We start from the raw sequence: 8,882 nt of genomic DNA, 5'->3' as shown, positions 1-8,882 counted from the left end.
AACTTATTGTTAGATATACTATATTTATAAGTATTTATATACATTATACAAAATATATATTTTTAGTATTTACATGCCTTAAAAATATTAAATAAATTCTTTTTAATTTTTATAATAGATCTTTCGACAAAATATATGATATATGTAGAGTTTTTAAATTATTTTCAGATAATGAGCAGATTAATATAATAAATGATGACAAATATGTTTCAAATACAGAAATGATAAATCAATTTCATAGACAATATGAAGATCCAAATAATATAGGAAACTCATATTTAGATTTAAATGTGAAATCTGATTTTCACTACAATGATGAATTACAGACTAATGTAACAAATAATGAAAATTTGGGAAGTTATGTATCAGATAATATCAAATCTCCTAGAAATTATCCTCGAATTAAAGAAGACAAAAACTGCAAAATAAATATAACTATTTTACCAAAAAAAAAGGATTTAACAGATTCATTCAATACATCCATTTTAGAGAAATCTTTAGAACTTTCTGATATAACAGACGTAATAAATTCGATAAATTTTAATACAAGTTTAATCAACAATAGTAAAGAAATGACTCATGAAATATCAGCTGAAAATAAATTTGTGTCTACATCTGTCTGTGAAAATACTGAACTGGATAATACTTTAGTAACATTTTGTGACTTAATGGATGTTAACAATTCTTCTACAGTAAATGATTTTCATAACAATAATGAATTACACTACAACCCACAAATTACAAATGTCTCGCAACACACAGGTATGTATACCTATATGTATGTGACATGTTATTTATTAGACATTTAAAAAGTAATTAAATTGTGTTTGGTATTAATTTTGCTGGCAGAAGTATAGTTACTGTATATTTATAAAAATGAATTATAAAAGTTAATAATATTAAACTTAGATATATTAATAAACTTATTGTGAAATAATTCTTAGTAATTAGGATTTTCACAAATATGCTTTCCTATCATCAAAATATCAATATTTATTTAAAATTATAAAATATAAATCAATACTTATTTTATTATCTTTTGCTATTATATGAAAATAAGTTTACGAGTTCTTTTGAAGCTAACTAAAAAATAAGTTTACGAGTTTTTTTGAAGCTAACTAAAAAATAATTAAAATATAAGTTTAATCTAATTTAATTTTTATTGTGTTATTTTATTAAGGTTAATATTCATTAATTACTAATTTATGAATTTGTCAATAAATAAGATTTATTAATTATTAAACTATTTTCTTTTACTTAGCATTTCTATAATTTGACAAAATAAAACAAAATATTATAATATCCATATTTTTTAATAGGATATTTGAAAATAAATATTTATTATTTCAGATTTAGAAAAAGATAAAATTTCAATTAATAAAAGTGACGATGAAGATCCGGATTATGAACCATCTATTTATAGTCAGAATTCAAATAATAGCTCTAGTGATATTGAAAACGAAAAGAATTGTGAAATTGATGATTTAAAAGTAAATAAATCTGATGCATCAAGGAATTGTTCAGAAAATAAAAACAATATGCTAGTAGAAAAAGAAATAAGAACCTGCAAAGATGATGAATTATTTGTAGAATTATCTCAAGGGCCAAAAGGAGATAAAAAATCTAATTTTTGCTTTTACTGCAATACTATGCAAACTAAAATTGCTCGGCATCTAGAGTTGAAACACCGAAATGAAGAAGAAGTAAAAAAGTTTGTATCGCTTCCAAAGAAATCTGCGGAGCGGAGAGAAGCAATAAGTAAAATAAGAAAAAAGGGTAACTTTGAATTTAATACACAAGCAGATCTAAATAGTGGTTCCATGATTGTTGTAAGAAGACCTACTAAAAAAGAGAAGCAATGTGGTTCTCATTTTTTACCATGTTCCAATTGTGGAGGACATTATGCAATAAATAATCTGAGGCACCATTATCGCATTTGCGCTAAGAAGAAAGATACAGTTCGAAATATATTAAAATTAGGACGAAGCGCTGCACAATCTGTTCATAATCGAGCAAGCTTTAAATTAAGAAAAGACATTCTTCCGATAATGCGAAATGACAACATTTACAACTTAATAAAATACGACTTACTTATTATATTATATGGAAATTATCTCTGTCAAATTCATAGATTGCAGCATTTAGGAGATCACATACGACAACAGTTACGACTTGTTGGACGATATTTAGAAGCATTGAGATCAATTGAACCAAAAATAGAAGAATTACAAATGCTATTTGATCCAAAATATTATGATATTGCTATAAAAGCAGTAAATATAGTTGCTAAATATAATGAAGACACAGAATCATATGAAATACCGTATAATGCTACAGCTTTAGGCACATGTTTAAAAAAACTATGTAAGATTTTAATTAACGAATTTATTAAACAACATGAATATGAAAAACAAAAATTAGCAAAAAATTTTCTGAAAATCTTAGAAGTCGAGTATGGTAGTACTGTTAATAAAACAGTTATAGAAATGCGAACTAGAAATAGCCGAAAAAAAATAGTAAATCTTCCAAAAACATCAGATATCAAGAAACTAACTAACTATTTGGAAAAAGAAAGAATATCTAACATGCGAAAAATAGAAAATGATTTCACATTTCATGCTTGGAAATCACTCGCTGAAGTAATATTAATATTAATTCAAATCTTCAATCGGCGCCGTGCAGGAGAAATAGAGAGAGCTTATATTGTTGATTATAAAAATTTTATGAAAATTACAGAAGAAGATGAATTATATAAGAGATTGCCAGAAGAAGAAAAAAAATCTGCTTTAAAATACATTCGTTTCACCATTCGTGGCAAGTTAAATCGTAATGTTCCAGTCCTTTTAAATGCGAAAATGAAGGAAACTATAGAAGTAATTTTAAAATATCGAGAAATGGCAGGAGTAAGCTCTAAAAATCCATATGTATTCGGATTGCCGAGTACAGATAAAAGACGATTTCGATATTTAAGGGCGAGTAAATTAATGCGTGAATTTTCTAATATATGTGGAGCAGAGAACAAAAGAAGTTTAAGAGGAACTATTTTACGTAAAGATATGGCTACAAAATGTGCACATTTACCAGATACTGAAATTTCTCTTATTGCTGATTTTATGGGTCACCATAAAGATATACATAAAAATATTTACAGACAACCTGTGGCAGAATCAGATATTTTAAATATGGCAAAAATTTTAGAGAAAACTCAAAATATATCTGCACATAGCATTACAAATACTGACACTACTAATACAACAAGCAATTCGATAATATCTAACAGTACAATGGATACTAATACTTCAGAAAATAGTAGTAACGATATTCAAAACACAGGTATTTTAATAATAGCTTCTGTAATTTTAGAGTAATTATGAAATACTTTTATATTATACTTGACAATTATATTAGATTGTATCGATAGACATATATAATAGACTGCTCTCTGTCGTAAGAGGCAGCATTGAAACATATGAAGGACAGAAATATTGTAAAATTATGAACATTTCTTGTTTTGAGTGAGAATAGTAGTGATGAAATCGAATGAGGGGAATACACGTGTATAAAATGAGGTACTTCCACCGTCAAGGAAAATGTTATTCTTACCACTACGCGATCAAAAAAGACAGAAATGCCCAGAATGTTATTTCTGTCCTTCATACGTTTCGGCGCTCTCTCTTATAACAAGGATTAATTTATTATATTATATATGCCTATTGTTGTATCATATAGAATTGTTAATATTCGATATGTTTTATAATTTGTTTATTTTCGTCTAAAAATCGTGAATTTTTCAAAAATGGAATATATAATACAATTTAATATTACGTTGGCAAAAAATTCTATTAATGCTATTCTAATTGTAAAAAATTAATTTTCTTAAAAATTTCTATTTTAATATAGAAATGACAATTTCATATGATACAATCTAATTTATCATATATCATAAATAAAACTTTTATTACAATTTTTTTATATAAAATTCATTCTTAATAATTTAATTAAAGATGAAACATCAGAAAGTAACACATTACCACTTGTTAAAAAAAATTTAAAGAAGACTCCGCTAAAACGAAAGGATATAAATAAACGCGCTATAGAAAATGACAGTAGTTCAGATGATGAATGTGTCAAAAAAAAGAAACGATTCAGTAAGTAATTTTTAAAATTGCAGCTACAATAAATAAAATAATCTAAAAAATGTATAATTTTTCTTTTATTATTAAAATTATTATTTATTTTAATTTATGATAATATGTTTATAGATTTATATATAATTCATTTTTAGCACCTCCTTACGGAAAGACCAGAAGAATACGTTGGACAGAAGAAGAAAGAAAAACAGCTTTATTCTTATTTGAAAAGTATATTAATAATTTTACTTTACCTTCTTTAAAAGAAATAACGTTAAAAACGCGTAATAATATTTTGAAAAATCGTCAGCCAGCAACAATAAAGACTTGGCTACACAATCAAATTTGTAATGCAAAACGCAATAAAAATGTTACAAAATGTAGCGATATCAGAATATAAAAACATATTCAGGTGCAATATCGGTATCAATATGTGATAAAAAACAAAATAATTATTTTTATTATAGAAATGTTTATTTTTTGTTTAATATTAGAAAAGTTTATTTACTTTATTAACAGATATTAAAAGAAATTTTTTGGTTATTTTTTTTAATAAGAAAGGTTTATTTACTTTATTAAGAGATTTTAAACGAAATTTTATAAAAATATTTGTATTTAATTTTGAAAACATGATTTTAGTTCTTATAATCCACATGTAATAAAATATTATATTTTAACTAATTAAATAAATTACAAGACTGAAGAAATGAAATGAAAAAGACAAATGAAATAATATTGATATAAGATTAATATTAAGTACATAACATAATCAATTGAAATTTTATAAAACAAAATTAAGCGAATATTATTTATGATTAACATATACTGATATATTAATATATATAATTATAAAAAAGATACATTTATGATAATTAAGATACTGTACTTTGCATGTATTATTATGGCAATACCAAATAAATTGAAATAGAGTATATTACATAGTTAATTATAAATTTATTTACTTCTAACTTTTATCATAAAATTTTATATTAACATCAATTCTACATTAAAAAATACTGCGTTTATATAACAAAGGTTTAGTTCGTATGAATTTTTTACATGATACTATAAATTAGAATAAAAATAAAAAATAAATATTATTTTTTTAGGGAAATTTATATTTATTGTATTTGAATATTATTCATAGCAATATCTTATAATAATACCGCGCTTACCAGTTTTGTACGTACGTTAAATAAATTGATTTCGTTAAAAAAAAGTGAAAATATTAATTAGTAGTCTATTTTTAAAACAAGATCAAAATAATGTATTTTATTGAAAACTTGAACGAACAATTCACCTCAAAATACTTAGCAGTACCTTTACGATATTTAAATAAAAATAATTTCTAATTTTTATTTAAATATCGTAAAGGTATTGCTCTAAACACATTTGCATATGTGTTAGATAAACTACGTCTTTAGGTCATTTGTTGTTACATTGTTATGAATTAAGTACTTTTGCCAAAAAACGTGAGCTAATATTTCATAATGTTTCCAAATTTTACGTACATTAATTGCGTTAAATTATTAAAAGAAATTATCGATTTGTGACGAAACGTTCGTTTCAAGGACACAAGCATATTACCGTAAATAATGTCCTATTAAACACTAAAATGAACAACTAGTTTCAAAGTACATTTATCCTAAGCCCCTATCAAATAATTTCTGATTTTCTATTTAGATGTCTCGTCTAGTTTTCCAGAAAGCAATGAAGGCGTTGCTCTAACCATTTCTATATATGTTATATATTAATTACGTCTTGTGCGTTAGTTGTTTTTACATTGTTATGAATTATGCATTCTTGCCGAAAAACTTGAGCTAATATCACATGACCGCGTTTCCAACTTTTGTACATACGTTAATTATGTTGAATTATTGAAAGTGAAAATATCAATTTGTGGCCTAACGTTCGTTTCCAGGACATAAGCATATTATCGTAAATAATGTCATATTAAACACTAAAATGAACAACTAGTTTCAAAGTACATTTATCCTAAGCCCTTATCAAATAATTTCTGATTTTCTATTTAGGTGTCTCGTCTAGTTTTCCAGAAAGCAATCAAGGCGTTGCTCTAACCATTTCTATATATGTTATATATAAATTACGTCTTGTGCATTATTTGTTTTTACATTGTTATGAATTATGTATTCTTGCCGAAAGACTTGAGCTAATATCACATGATCGCGTTTCCAACTTTTGTACGTACGTTAATTGCGTTGAATTATTGAAAGTGAAAATATCGATTTGTGGCCTAACGTTCGTTTCCAGGACATAAGCATATTATCGTAAATAATGTTCTATTAAACGCTTAAATGAATACCTTGTTTCAAAGTACATTTATCCTAAGCTTCTTTCAAATAATTTCTGATTTTCTATTTAGATGTCTCGTCTAGTTTTCCAGAAAGCAATCAAGGCGTTGCTCTAACCATTTCTATATATGTTATACATATATAAATTACGTCTTGTGCGTTATTTGTTTTTACATGAATTATGTATCCTTGCCGAAAGACTTGAGCTAATATCACATGATCGCGTTTCCAACTTTTGTACGTACGTTAATTGCGTTAATTATTGAAAGTAAAAATACCGATTTGTGGCCCAACGTTTGTTTCCAGAACACAAGCACATTATCGTAAATAATGTCCTACATTAAACATTTAACAACTCACCTCGAAGTACATTTAAATCTTTTTCAAGTAATTTCTAATTTTCTATTTTGATGTCTCGTTTAGTTTTTTAGAAAACAATCAAGGCATTACTTTAACCATTTATATTAAGTTATATATGAATTACTTCTTTCACGTTGTTTTTAAATTGTTATGAATTATACGATTTTGAGGATAGATGTGAGCTGGCATTACTTGTCCGCGTTTCCAAATTTTGTACGTATGTTAATTGCGTTGAATTTTTGAAAGAAACAATTTGTGGTTTAACGTTTATTTCCAGGACATAAGCATATTTTCATAAATAATATTTTATTAAACACTTGATTGAACAACTATTTTCGAAGTACATTTTTATTAATTCTCTATAAAGTAATTTCTAATTTATTATTCAGATATCCTGTTTAATTTTCCAGTTAGCAATCAAGGTTATTTAGCTTTAAACATTTATATATATATATGTATTATATATGAGTTACGTCTTTTACATTATTGATTGTTGTTATAAATTACACACTTTTGCGGAAAGATGTGTGATGTGATTGCCTGACCGTTTCTAAATTTTGATGTGTACGTTAGGTGCATTAAAGAATTAAGAAAATGGAAATGGAATTTTGTAGCCTAATGTTCGTTTCCAGTACAATGTTTTTCTTACATAATGAAAATCATAGTGACTATCACTATTTTTACATTATATGCGGTATATTTTTAATCATGGTTTTTCAAGAATATTTGTACTTTAAATATATTAAATATTATTGTGTTTTTCAATTTCATATTTTTTGTATATGTTTATTATGTGTATTCTCTTATATACACGATTTTCTTAATTATATAAATATATTGACAGTTTTTGTGGTAGAAATACAATATTATATTGTTTATACTTCAATTTGCATTGACGAATAACATTTGTATACATCTTTTTTTTTATTTGGATTTCTTTTTATTTGGACATTTCTCATATGTATATACATTAATTTTCCAGGACTGTCTCGGAAACTGCCATTTGACATAAAATTTTTCCAGGTCAGTCCTCGAATCATACGAATGTCTCGGAATGCGTCAATAATTATCGGATAGTGTCTCGGAACAGACCATTTGACATATATATATATATATATACTTCACTATGCATTATTACAGATGTACTTCGCGATTCTCGTTCTCATTAACTCGATTCACGCTCTTATTGGATTCGATTGTGGCGGACAACATCTGAATATTACTTCGGTATCGTTGCTCGATGTTGGAGAATGCAATCTCGATATACGGAAACCCAATTCAACCGACGCCTACGTGCAACTCTTACAACTCTCGGACTACAATCATGCAGAAGTTATCCAGTGCAAGGTGGAAATATCACGGACAATCTATTACTGCGGAATGCACTCGCATGTCTCCGTAGTCCATAATGGAAAGATGATATATCCACGAAACCGGATATACAGTGTGCCGAAGAGCATTTCATGATGGAACATTCTCTCGGGGATGGCAACATCATTCATGGACTAAGGGCTAATCAGACTACTTATCATAGTCTCACCTTAGCCGGACGCACTAATAACGGAACCTGGGACAACGTTATCGTTCAAGCCGTCGTCAAGATCTCCTTGAGGACATCGCACGTTCCCGTACAATTAAATTCCGGAAAAATAATATTAAAATCCGGAACCATTTGTCCCTTGAGCGAAGGATTTTGCATCGATTCAGAAAACGGATACTCGTATTGGAAACCCGTGCCAACATCTGCTTGCAATTTCTATCAATATGACGTCCTTTACGAGGGTTTAGCAACTAAAATTACAGACGATACAACTAACCCTCCTTCTCCGATTATTTATAGCCTGACTACGCAGGACGTCACGTTCGCACTCACGAAGACAAAAGAACAACCCTTGTGCGGATATACCTTATTTCGCACAGAGCATCCTAAACTCTTTATCTTAGAAACAAAGAAGAGAGATACTTTCGCTAGCCGAGGCATCATCCCCGTGGACAACCTGCATATATTCGCGTATATGAATTCTAAATTCGTATACGTGAAAAAACACATCAGACAGCAAATGACTTCATTATATTATAA

The 8,882-nt window shown here is 27.1% G+C and overlaps 1 pseudogene; it reads left to right on the top strand.

The window, feature by feature from the left end:
• The first annotated feature begins 221 nt into the window (after nucleotides 1-221).
• Nucleotides 222-8,269, top strand: LOC145935639 (uncharacterized; annotated as a pseudogene).
• The last annotated feature ends 613 nt before the right edge of the window (nucleotides 8,270-8,882 follow it).

This window comes from Prenolepis imparis, unplaced genomic scaffold (genome assembly GCF_030444845.1).
Source record: "Prenolepis imparis isolate NDT839.2.m4 unplaced genomic scaffold, iyPreImpa1.0 SCAF_4, whole genome shotgun sequence".
Lineage (NCBI taxonomy): Eukaryota > Metazoa > Arthropoda > Insecta > Hymenoptera > Formicidae > Prenolepis > Prenolepis imparis.
The sequence above is the reverse complement of the archived record's forward strand: the minus strand, read 5'-3'. Positions and strand labels throughout refer to the sequence as shown.